We start from the raw sequence: 14,124 nt of genomic DNA on the forward strand, positions 1-14,124 counted from the left end.
TATATATATATGCGCTATTTATTGCACTTTGCAGCCTAAAATCACATTTTATATATGTTTTGATCTAAATTTAAGTACCATACGTGGTAAAGATTTAAATTGCCTTCTTTTTGACAGAATCCCTCCGGGATTAAAAGTAAGACTTTACTGAAAATAGCACTTTTACTTGACTAAAGTTGCTTGACTGAAGAGCATCCTTTAATAAAGTGTCAGATTTAATTTCCATGTTATAATAAACTCTAATAGCTATCAAATTAGTTAATTACTATTTGTATGGTATTAATAAATGTTCATTTGTTTTTGATAGAATGATTAAAAGTAAATTGAATCCCTCGATGATTAAAAGTGTAATTTGACACCCTAAAGCTAGGGATTAAAACAGCACTTTTAAATCAATATTATATACCATGGAATTAAAGTGCATTTTTAATTTGAAGATGAAATTTCAAGTTTAGATGCCAGGGTGTAAATGATAAAAGCTATTTGAATTACATTTGTTTGTTTTTTCTTAAGTGAATTTGATCTCCAAGAGATTTAAAGTGACACTGAAGCTCAGGATTAAAACATCGCTTTAACAAGCAAAGTGCAAAGAATATTTATTTGGGAATGAGATCTTTTATCATATATCTTAAAATATAAGGAAAGGTTTCTTTGTTATTCATTTGTTTTAAGGACTATTTTTTTCTATAAAGTAACTTATTTAAACTTAAAAAAAAACATTTTATTTTGATATAAATTTAAGTACCATACATGGTACAAAGATACAAAGATTTAACTGGCTTGTTTTTGACAGAATCCCTCCGGGATTAAAAGTAGGACTTAACTGAAAATAGCACTTTTACTTGACTAAAGTTGCTTGACTGAAGAGCATCTTTTAATAAAGTATCAGATTTAATTTTAATAAAGTGTCAGATTTAACTTCCATGTTATAATATACTCTAATAGCTATCAAACTAGATAATTACTATTTGTATGGTATTAATAAATGTTCATTTGTTTTTGATAGAATGATTAAAAGTAAATTTAATCCCTCGATGATTAAAAATGGCATTTTACACCCTAAAACTAGGGAATAAAACCGCACTTTTAAATCAATATGATACCATGGGATTAAAGTGCATTTTTAATTCCGAAGATGAAATTTCAAGTTTAGATGCCAGGCTGTCAATGATATAAGCTATTTGAATTACATTAATAAAATAAAATGAATTTGATCTCTAAGAGATTTAAAGTGACACTGAAGCTTGGGATTAAAACAGCGCTTTAACAAGCAAAGTGCAATGAATATAATTTATTTGGAAATGAGATCTTTCGTTATGTATCTTAAAATATAAGAAACACGTGAAATATGTGACAGTTACCGGATTTTTTCCTGTAGATCTTGCGAGAAAAAATGAATAAGAGGCTTTTAATACGAAATCAGGAATTGTTCCAATCTCTAACGTAAATTTGGTGTTGTTATTGGGCGGATATTGGTTTAGAGTCGGGTTTGTCGTTGAGGGCGTAGAATATACACCAAAGTAAATGACAGCTCCTCAATAAGACCATAAAACAAACATTTTGAGTTAACGCAAACCGGCTAAGCCGTAGAAGTTTTTCGACGGCTATAAGAAAATTCAATAACATCTAAAGCGTGGGACACTTTCGACACCATTCCACAGATCCCACACCATTAACCTTTTGTTTATTTTTATATATCCTCATTATTTATTTACAGGGCCTATCGATTATTTTTAGGGAATTTGTACCTCCTTACATTGTTACATCGTTACATTGCCGTGTGTACCCAAACGAAAATCGATGTGGGTCGGCTATTGATATAAAAAATTTAAAAGCAAGTAATGTTTAGCTATTAATAGTGACGATAAATTAGGGAATTTTTTCTCGGACGTGATTAACAGAAAATAATGACGTTCATGAACTTGACTTGCAGGTATACGTACAGGGTGTGTCACGAGGTATATTATGTTTTTTTTTCTTACGTCAGTTACACTGCATGTAAAGGAAATGCTTGCAATACTTTCTGAGTTTAAAGAATAACAAATTAAAGGTTGTAATTTAAGTGTAACAGTACAGATAGATTGTGCATTTATTAATATTCAAAACAATCATATTACTACACGCCACACATAACCTTCAAAAGATCTTGAAATCAGTCATCAGTATCACAATACCAATTTATTCGTCAGCAAAGAAAGGGACTGGAAGTAGAGAATTTAAGAGACAAAGACAGGTCATTTACAGACCAAATAAAAAGAAGTGGCCCTAAGTTAGGACCCTGAGGTACACCTGAGATGGTCAAACATTTGTTTGACTTATAACCGTTGTACGATACACATTTGCTTAAGGGACATGGGAAATACAAGTTAATCATAGGTCCGAAAAACCTTAGCCGTAGATATTTTGAAAAATGCCATAGACATGCCAAAAATATTTTACTAAATTTAATGTTTTTCCCAAAAGTCCAGCACGATATAAGTAAAAAACCAGTGATTTTAAAACCTCCCTTAAAATAATCCCATAAACAAACCTGTATAAACTTAAGTTTTAAGCCACTAAATAGCATTTATTTTTGGTTTGTGTTGGCCCATGCGTCGTCACGATATGAATCCATTGGAGCGTAATGAAATATCCGCTTAAAGCATATCATACCAATGAACTGGAAACCGATACTAGTAATTGACGTTTTTTGTTTTTTGTCGGCCTGTGCGTTGTCACGACACGAATCCACTGGAGCATAATGAAACATCCGCTTAGAGCGTCTCATATCAATAAACTGGAAGCCCAGCCTGGTAATTGAAGTACAAACTACTGTTACCCACGCTTAATCAATACTGCTTTATTTAACAATTTTCACCGAGAGCCACTTTAGTTGGATGCAATGAAGGATCCCGGCGTAAAACGCGGGAAAGCGCATTATTTCTCTATCGATCCGTCCGGGAGGTAAACCAGAGACTAGTCACTTTTGCCGGTTGGATTTTCCTCTCTTTGAAAACCTACGGCACGTGTTTGAGCTCCCTCTTTGGCCGGGGCAAATATTTTCCGCGGAATTTGCTTTGGCGGAGTTTTTAGAAAATCGTGTGACACATGTTCAGGCTGAAGTCGAATATTTCACCACATTACTGGAGGCTTCCTTGACTAGATTTTTGTAACGTTGGATTCAAGTCAGTTGTTTCTACAACGGTCTGCAACGATCTATTATAACGGTCAGTAGTAGGGGATAGTCCAACGGTCAATACTAGTGAATATCGGTCAATAGTAGTGGATAGCTAGAGAAATAGTAATGCGCAAACTCCCACAATTACATGATCGAACGCGGCAATTCGGAAGAAATATTTTCTATCGCGCAAAACGATGAGAAATCAAAAAACGACTAGAAACTTTTATTATATTTCGTACAAGTCCTTCGAGAATAATTATAGTAAATGAATACATAAATAAATTATTGCGAAACATTTATTTTTCAAACTATCTCGGTACGTTCGAGCCACACCTAGACATTCTCGGTCTGGCTATACATACATAACTTCCAGTACCTACTATTTAATTTTTTTAATGCATTTACGTCAGAGCCAGATCGATACGGCCGACACAAATATATCATTTGTTTCCTCTGATAGCCTGCAGATCGTAATCTAAGGGTGGCAGCAAAATTTTACTTTCCTGATGGAAAGTTAACAGTAATCGGAGGATGCCACGTACAGCAAAATATTGGCGATATACAGGGTACCCGCGTTATAGTCCGTTTTGATCCGTGCAAGTCAGGTGCGTCCGTAAATTTCACTTAGCATTAACGTAGAAAATACAGCAAAAGTAAAATTTAAAGTAAAACATATATGGATTTATTTTAAAACATTCTTTGGTGTAACATATTCCAGCCATTATCGTGTGACCCATTTCTCTATTTTTTTTTGTGCGCATGATTTGAATTATTTTTTTTATATACAGTGTGTAACAGAGTAAATGGGGGTTATATCTATATGGAGGATTATTAACTATTTGCAAAAAAGTTTAAAGTAAATTGAACTCATCATTTAGAACGATTAAACAAATTGAATGAAAAATTCTTTGTGAAAACAATTTGCTGAAATAAATAACTTTATAAGGTTACTTACACTGCACCAAATATTACTTTAAATTTTAGCATAAAATCAAACTTGCAGCATATAAATTCTGCTTCGATTGTCGACATATCAGGTATCAAGTCAACTTGCATATTCCAATCGTGTAAATAGTGATCAAGCACGTGCTGATACAAAACTATTGGTCGAACGAGAATCTCCGCCAAACTCTCTTTCATACAGAACCCCACGACATGTCGGACTGGCAACACTGATACAACCCCGGTCCGGGAGCTGTTCAGTGGCGGCGCACACAAAAGCTTGAGCGCAGTTAACAAAAAAAATATTTAAAAAGTTACATCCTATGGCCTTCTAGATGTACTTATTGAACTAATTACCATCAGTTGAAAATCTGTGCCGATTTTTTTGTAGAAACGATTTTTGAGAAAAATTTATAATGAATATTTTTATAGACCCAAATTTTTTAACTTCTTTTTCAATTATTTTAAAATACATCAAAAAGCGACATGCACATGTTTAATTAACTTTATGTCATTTAATATAAATCAAATCTATACAATTCGTGACAGGCCCGTTAATTGTATCTGCTAAATCCCAAAGCCTATTAAACAGAGAGTGTTTCATATACAGATAATTTTGTGTGTCAGCAAACACGTTGATAATATCGAAGTGTGCTGTTACTAAATGCATTGTTCTTGCACTAAATATAGCTTATTCAAGAATTTGCCGATGCCGTTGCACTGGTTTCACCCAACTGATCAATGCCGTTTAGACTGAAGCGCACCAAACAATGCACTGGGATTTAATCAAATATATAGGTTACGGGCAGATTTAGCTACTCAAAATTTTAACACACTGAATCGAGTAAATTAACCCAAAATATACCGCGTTAAACTGGTGAAATGTTACAGAGGATTTTAATCAGTCGACCTCGGGTATAGAGGAATGTATCCTATTATGGGCACTCTCCTAATATGGAACACCAGATTATTTATTAAACATCAATACCGACATCTATGTTCTAAAAGCGAAACTGCTTGATACAAATCAAATGTAGAATCAGATAGGTGAGCTTTTTGGTAAGGTTGCGACTATAGAAAATGGATTTAAAGAAACAAGACATTTTGTTCAACAAGACTTTAACTTTGAAAATGACTCCACCTAAAAACTTGATTTTGATGGTGGATCTAGAGTCTGACAAACAACAACCAAAGAGGAGTTGGTGATAATAATAAAGACACAAACATGACAGAAAGGTCTGACATCAATGTTCAATTGGACGATTCCTATGAAGACAATCCATTGTTTGCTGATCTGAAGATACCGCATATTCTGCCTTACACTATTTAGACTTGATAAATCAGGAGAAGAATGTGTTCAGTATTGGCTCTGTCCAAAATGGGCCCACATGTAGTGGAATTGACATCTACTTAAATGCTTTTTAAGATAACTGTAATGAAAAGTTGTTATCCAGTATTTTTACCAAATAAATTTGCTTCATAATTTTTTTAAAAATGTTTATTACACCAGTCGTTATGGATATATGACACACAGTTTTTGATCAACTGCTGATGATAGGGTTTCTGGTCGAGACTTCTCGAAGCGAGAATTCCCGGGAAATCTGGCCTTACTCGAGACGAGAAAAAAGTGTCGAGAAATCGAGAAATTTAAAAATCACGCACGTGTTAAGTTCTTGATTGGAGTTCGTTTCGTTCATGCGTTCAATTCGTTTCTCGACAAATAATTGAGCGGTTAAAGTGGTTTCTCAACTAGCTCATGATTTATTTATTTTAAGTTTTTAAAGCTTTAGTTTACTTTGACGATTCTTATTTTTTTAATGTAGCTTGTTATAAGTCTATGTAGAAATTTTATTATAAGCAGATACCTAATGTTGATGTTGATTCTGAAAATATTTAGTTCCTGGTCCTTTAGTTGATTAATTTATTTTTGTTTTGTTAATTAAAAGATTGTGATTATAAGTGATAAATTAATAGGAAGAACGCTTCTGTATCTTTAAATTAAAGCTTGTTTTTTTTAAGTTTTCTTCGGTTAAATTCCTTATTTACTATTTGTGTAATTAAAAGACTGCATGATTAATGATTATTAATAATTATTGGAAGAAAGCTACGATTCAAAAACATTGAAATAAACATAAGTATAATGAAAGTGTTTAATAAAAAAACAAGTTAAAGGTTTTTAAGAAAAAGATACTCAAAGTTTAATTTACTTTTATTAGTAGAAGTAGCAACATATAATTAATTAATAAAAATACTGAATAAATAATAAATGTTAATGATGATTGTTAAGTATAATAGCATGTTTATATTTCGCATTGCAATACCAAAATTATGACTTTTTTAAGTTTTAGAAATTTCTCGAGAATTCGAGAATTCCCGGGAATTCCTAGTCGAGAATCCTCGAGTCCTGAGAAAAAAAAGTAGGCCGAGAAATCAGAAACCCTAGCTGAGGAGTTATTGTGGGTATAGTCATTCCGAAGTCAGTTGAACATGTAAAAAAACGCCTAGCAATAAAATTTAATGAGTTTCATAGGCGTTCCTAAAAAAGTTTTCTGATGAAGGTAAAAAATATTGATGGTAAATTTCGTTTGTTTCGTTTCAAAACAAATGCCATGTTGTAATAATATTCCGCAATTGTAATATCAATGATTAATAGAAGGTGCCTATAATAAATTAAAATTACCTAAATCACACCAAATTCCGCGTTGCTGCACTGCATTGCTGGGCAATTTGTCGACCACTTGTCAACGACTGAGATTTATTGCCCAGTAGACCAATGCAACTGTATTTGTATTTCGTTTGCCCGCGCTCGCATTCTTCAACTGGGCGTGTACATTTCTATCACCTCTATGTTTAGTTCGACCAGACCTGTGTATGGGTATGGCTAAATAAATATGGGAACAAAACAAGTACTTCATAATTTCGTAACAAAAATTAACAAATGGCGTCGGAATCGGGAGTTTGGGTATAACGCCACCAATTCGGAAACGCCCCGTATATTAATTTAATGTATTCCTTAGTAACTTCTAATTGAAAACACCATTCACCGTAAATACTCGTTGTGTACAATCTAAAGCGAGCAGCACATTGTGGGGAACTTCTCGGAAGAACTTATTATGGAAATGATACCATCGTACATCGAGGTTCGAATGTTGGGCGCTATTGTGCGAAGATATACCATTAAATTTTTAACGATAGACCAGGACCTCAATCGATAATAATATTCAATCAATATTTAATCAGCGAGGAGAAGGCTTTTTAATTTTGTGTACTGGTCTGTAATTAAAGCAAAATAATTATGCGATATGGTATGGTAATGTGGATTGTTAATATGCCATCTAGTTAGTTGATTACGGATAGTAGGGATGGGCCATTAACGTTTGATTTTTTTTATGACAATGTATGTGATAACTCTTGAAACGTACATATACCGAAATATTTACTTTATATACAGGCTGTTCTAGAAAGACCTCCCGTAAATACAGGTGGTGATAGTACATCAAAAAATAAGAATTTTTTGTCTTATGAACTATATGTCTATCTCCTCTTGTTTTCGAGATACAGAGCGACCAAATAAAATTTTTTAAATAGAATTTTTACGAAAATTTCCAAACGGTGCGAAGTATTTTTATGAAATTTGGTATTCAGGGGTTTTTAAGGATAGATACGCTGGTCTAATTATTTTTTTGGATTTTTCATAGAGGGCGCTAGTTATGCTACATTCCTATTACGTTTTAAGTTTTAATTTTTTTAAGATTAGTTTTTTTACCATTCGGACTTCTATTTCTGATGTACAATTTTATTTTCTAAAAATAATGTACTCTTGTTAGAACTTCCTAATGTGGACAGTTTTCGAGAAAAAGGGCTTTTAATTAAACTTACAATACTACGATGAATAAAATAAGTCAAATAATTGACGTTTCTCAAAGTAGGCTTACGTCAAAACTTATTGATGGATATCTCATAAACAACGCATACATCCTTAGTAATATTTTAAACTCTAATTATCTTTGTATCAAAATTTTAGTGATTGTTAATGATTGTAGTTAGTAATGACTAATTACGGTCATTAAAATTTTGATATAAAGCTAATTAGAGTGTAAAATATTACTAAGAATGTATGCGTTGTTTATGAGACATCCACCAATAAGTTTTGACATAAGTCTACTTTGAGAAAAGTCACTTATTTCATACACCGTAATATTGTAAAAGCCCTTTTTCTCGAAAACCGTCCACATTAGGAAGTTCTAGCTAGGGTACATCATTTTTAGAAAATAAAATTGTACATTAAAAATTGGAGCCCGAATGATAAAAAACCTAACCTTAAAAAAATTAGAACTTAAAATGTAATAGGAATGTAGCATAACTAGCGCCCTCTATGAAATATCCAAAAAATAGACTAGTGTATTTGGCATCCTTAAAAACCCCTGAATACCAAATTTCGTAAAAATATTTCGCACCGTTTGGAAATTTTCGTAAAAATTCTATTTACCTAAAAAATTTTATTTTGTCGCTCTGTATCTCGAAAACAACAGGAGATAGACATAGTTCACAAGACAAAAAATTCTTATTTTTTGTCGTACTATCACCTCCTGTATTTACGGTCTTTCTGAAACAGCTTGTATATTTTAGAGATATTACTCCCAAATAAAACTTATTTTAAAGAATTATGACCAATGCCAAAATAATGCGTTTCACAAAAAAATGCTCTAATAAAACTTTTATAATAAATATATTGAAGTTAATAAGTTTTCTAAAGGCGGTCCTGTAATTAATAATTAGATAAAACCACTATTACAGCACCGAACTAAATCTGTGTATGCTGTCATTTCTATTTGGTTGGTCGGTGTGGTCGGTGTGTTAGTGTTATTTAAATTTGTAACATTTATTTGATAAACATGTTATTTTTAAGCAGCTCTTTCAGTGAATTCAATTATTTTTACATTTGTCATTGGTTTGACGAGCTATAAAATGAATGAAGGTATGTAATTTATGTATATACATATGTGTGTATGTTTATATTTCTTCTTTTGACTAAAAAAATGTACCTAAATATTTCAACTATTTATAAACTAAATAATAATAATTTACGGATTCAGCATACGATGCATATTTTGAGTCAATATAAAGTTATAATTATTTTGTTGACGATGGTTATATTCCAAAATGTAATGTAGTGCAACCTGAAGCATTATGGGATAAAAAATAGTTTATTCTAGAGTAATTCGTATAGTATCATTGCATTAGTTGTCTTAATAAAATTATTACTGAATATTGTTTAAAAGGTATGTCATTGAAAACAGGATGCCATTTTCTCATGCGGATATTTGGTCTAAAAATAAATAATAAAAATTAGGGTTATTTTTTTTAGTAATGTTTTGTGATTGTGTTCAAATGGAAGGCTTTTTTTTATTCCAAGTCGACAACATAAACCCTTTCCTACGTAAAAACGTATCTATTGTTTTGGGATAACATTTCTTAACTAGGTTTTTAGTTCAAATCCCAGTAAAATACACATACCGACAAAATTTTTAAACCAGACACCAGAATGTATTTCTCCGAAGGTTTTTGATGAATTCGACTTCATAATTACTCTTATCACGTCAGGTTTTTGAGATATCCCAACCTAAAAGTTCGGAAAAAACGTGTTTTTTTTGCTATTCAGAGGTTATGTTACATCGTGAGGTAATTATTCTCCACCAAACTCGTTATGGCATCTCCCTTTTCAAAGTCCACTTTGTATCGTTCGAATATTTTCTTTCTTTTTCGAGAAATCGTCTGTCGAAATTGATTGTCGTAATTTCGCGTATTCATTGATTTGGCATCAGATGAAGACTTAAAATGAGAAAAAAATCAAATTACAAACGCCTAAATTCTTCAGGTTTTCGGGATCGCTGATTACGAATTTAAAGTCAGAATTACAAAATACAAAATAAATTGCAGACGGAATAAAAAATATATTGAAAAGAAAAAAAAGATTGTCGTATTAAATTTCTAAAGTATAAATTAATAAATGTGAAATTTTCTTTTACGTTCAAATTCTGCTTCATTTATGCTGCAAAATAGATAGGTACATTTTAACCATTTCGTGTACGAGTTCGACTTGGAACAACTGTTTGTAAGGTCTTTTCTGTTTTGAATGTTGTATATTAAGCTGTTTAAGGCTCACTACAGACATAGTCTAGTTCTAGTCTAGTCTTCACAATTTTATGATTTTTTTTGTAAATAATCGCTTAACACGAAAAAAACAGCAAACGATTGATTAATAAATAACTGAAATGTTCCATCAATATTGAGTTTTCGAAAAGGTGTTACACTTATTTATGCAACACTGTATGGTACGCATTTGATGATAATTTCTGAGAATTTTTAGAATTAATGTGAATTAGCTTAATAGCTCTAAAGGAGAGCTAATCATAAAAAATGTATGATTATAAAACAAATGTTGAAAGATAATTTTAATATAAAATATACATAAAATATCTGGAACCTCTGTTGATTAAGTAAGCGAGTAAGCGAGTAAGTAAGAATTTATTGAAGTTCTGATACTGCACGTAATAACTTTTGCTTTACATCGAACCAGAGGGATTTCCTGTTGTACCTAATAGAAATTTTCCATTAATATAATTAAAATAATCTATAACCTTGCATATTACAAATGGAGCAAGCAATCGACATGCGAAACTTTGATGCGCACGAGTAGATACATGTATTAGCTCTGGCTGTATAAGTTTATTTAGTTGTCAGTACCGGGTTCTGTTCAGATCCAACAAAGAAGGTATTTATCTGGATTAACGTATAAAATTCAGAAAATACACAGCACGCAGAAAGCAATGAATAAGTAAAAATGTTTCGATAAAGAACTGTTTTTTTTTTTACTTCAGATCCCAGTTTATACACGTTTACAATACCTTTATTGATGATAAAAAAACTGTTTTATATTCGGCATTTTAACTCCAGGACTAGGGGCCCTAAATATCGCTGATTTAATTTTGACGATCTTTTGAACGTTTTGACGTTTATTCTTCTAAGAAGTTTGTGCTGAAATTTCAGTTTTCAGCAAATACAGGGTGTAAGAGAAATCTCAAACACTCTGTAGGATGCACCAACTTAACTACTTGAATCAGCTACAGTCGTATCTTTTCAGGACAATTTGTTTCCTGATCCACGCCATTATCTCTGTTATTACTTGAGATACACAGTAAAATTAAACAGAATTAACAAAAACATAGAAGAAAATCATGAACTTTTTGTTTTTTATCGATTTTACTGTTATGGCTTAAGTTTAACAACTTTTGTAATGAAAAGGGTCGTTTTCGGCTGTATATCTCAAATGATAACACAGACAATGGCGTGAATCAAGAGTGAATTGTTCAGGGAAGTTGAGATCACATCACATCATTCAAGAAGACATTCACTTTAGGCTAAAGCAGTGTTTTTGTAGGTTATATCTCACCTACACTCTAAACTCTAAACATTCGCTACTTTAAATAAATAATAAATCTATAATTTAAGAAAAGGAGAACATCAAAGTTAAATAATTTTGTCTAGAAGTCTATTTGCATCTAACTGCAGCGAAACGAAAATCACTTTTTTAACATACTTTTTAAAAGGCTCAAAATTTTTTACGCCCTGTAAAAAATATAAGAAACCACAATATAGAACCAATAAGCGGAATTCTCACATGGTCTAAAATCGGGAAAGTGTAGTGGTCTTTAGAATGGAGTGTATGATTTACTTCTACTAAGGAAATAGATTCTGCAGCCAAACGAAATTGTAATTGTAATTGTCTGCATTGGCACGATATGCAATTACATTTTTTATCATAAGTGAAACGGAAATATGCCATAATAAGCGTTTGAATGATAAAACATATGACATATTCCGCACCCTATATATGCAGCGTTTGTCGCAGGCCTTGCATACCTCCACATGATACAAAGAAAGTAGATGAAGCATTGTATTTACACGTTAAATGGTATAAACATCTATTTGAGCATGCGACAAAAGACTACTTACAACAAAACACAAAATGCAGCGAATCCAGACTTGAAACTTGCACAGCACCGAGGTACCAACCAACGGATTTGATCTAAGTCTGTTTTGGAATGTTTGTCATTAGAACAAAGCCGATGGACTGTGGCAAAGGACTGCAGACGGGCGAAGCTGAAGAACCACCCATTTTAAAACCGCTTCGGCAGAAGGACTGAAAGGACACAATGTGGAACGACGTTGTCAGGTGTCTTCCGAACGCAGTGTGAGAGCATGCGCAGTGCAGCGCTCCCGTGCATTTGTTGCTATTCAATTTCGTTTGGAGCTTTATACGAGAGATCGCGAAAGTTGTGCGGGCAAAAGGGTTTATCCGTGGACATTTTAGGTCAAATCCCGACCTGTCCTTAAGCACCGCCACCCCGATTTGACACCTCGCGGTACTGGAAAGGTTGGCGAAATTCGTTTCGAATAAAAACGCAAACCGGAGACTTTTTTTTAAATTTGTAGTTCCAGTTTTAAACTTTTTTCTGTAAATGTAGTAGTTTTATACAAATTTGAGTTGAATTTTTTCAACTAATGCTTGAAAACGTTACATTTCCGATGTCAGGGCTCTGTATACGCCACAATAATGGAGGTGAAACGTAAATCAACAGCTGACACGCTCGGCCGCTTTGACGGAGACACAATCTAAACGGGTCTAATTATTTTAACAGAAATGTATTTGATAAGGGAATAGTAGGTCAGGTGAACTACATACTGGGTAGAATCGATATATTTGCCACGAAAACAGAATTGTTCTAGCTCCAAACGGTACTATATATATACCCGGCCTGGAAATATGCATCTGTTGGTCGATTGTGAATAGTTTCAGTTAATTTCGAACCTATAGAACTCGACGTTTGACGTATAAACTTTGGAACGCTCAGAACTAAGTAACTAATCATGGTAACATTGGAAAGGGTCGCAAACTTTAGATTTGGTGCTAGAAATCATTTTGCTACGTGGAAAATGTAAATGAGGAAGGAAAAACCTAATTTAGCTCGATAACAGGGATTTTCTCTTAAATTAAAAAGAAAAATAGGCCAGACATAGATCATTACAGAAATTCCATCTCTAAAATCTATAAAAATTGAACATATTTAACGTCTGTATCACTTTTATTTAAACAAATATATGTTTAGTATTTATTTGCATTATAATTTTTATTCGAGATTTTGGCGGAGTCGCCAGTGCTAAAGGACTACCGCTGTAAAAATGAAAATTCCTTTAATTACAAAAGGTTTATGGCTGAGTGACTCTTTTTACGATAATAGGAATTGTAATATATGAACATATTAGAATTTTACTCATGTTTCCAAATGCTATATTCAAATATTCTTATAACTTTTAAAAGTTATAACATCTAAAGTAATGTGCTCTTTGTATTATTCTTTATCTGCATTTGATTATAATATTAATTGTTTTTTACAAATACGTGTCATGAAAATAATTGCAGTTAAGAAAAGAAGTAAACGCTGCTTATTCTAAACGAAGTTGATTTTCTTTGTAGTAAAAAGCATTATGCAAAGCTGCGCTTTGAATAAAATTATTGTAAATGTCACACAGATTTAAAAATAGAAAAATACGTAGTAGTAGTCCTTACTTTTCCGTGTAGTAAGTTTAAAATGGAGGCATTATTCAAGATTAAAAAAGAGCAAATTATACAGATCTAATAGCTGTAAATTTCTGAAATTGTCCGCAAAATAACTGCTATGCAGTGTGCAATTTTTGAACATCATCAAAACGTCGTTATCAAAAAACCTAGACGCCTTTGATGCATAGGTTATGTTTATAATTTTAGATATAAATTTCGCCATTATAAATCGTTTTAAAATTAGTGTGGAAGACATAGTTTAAGGGTGTACATTAGCTTTTTTACTAAATAAGGTACTGGGCAACTGTTCGCAGGCGAAATTTTCGAAAGGTCGGTGAAAGGTACGGGATAGGTCGAACAATCTGCATGCCTGTATTTGTGTGTGAATTTTTAATAAGCT

General features: G+C 32.5%; 1 protein-coding gene across 3 annotated transcripts in view; it reads right to left on the reverse strand.

The window, feature by feature from the left end:
- The window catches only part of LOC108909162 (sodium channel protein para), a 60,376-nt gene extending 48,176 nt beyond the window's left edge, over positions 1–12,200 (reverse strand). For all 3 annotated transcript variants that reach the window (XM_018713425.1, XM_018713418.1, XM_018713410.2), the window contains exon 1: positions 12,119–12,200. The gene's annotated coding sequence lies outside the window, so the exon portion shown is untranslated. The remainder of the gene's footprint in view (positions 1–12,118) is intronic.
- Between the last annotated feature and the right edge of the window lie 1,924 nt (positions 12,201–14,124).

The sequence above is a fragment of the Anoplophora glabripennis genome, unplaced genomic scaffold, assembly GCF_000390285.2.
Source record: "Anoplophora glabripennis isolate ALB-LARVAE unplaced genomic scaffold, Agla_2.0 scaffold9, whole genome shotgun sequence".
In the NCBI taxonomy this organism is placed as follows: domain Eukaryota; kingdom Metazoa; phylum Arthropoda; class Insecta; order Coleoptera; family Cerambycidae; genus Anoplophora; species Anoplophora glabripennis.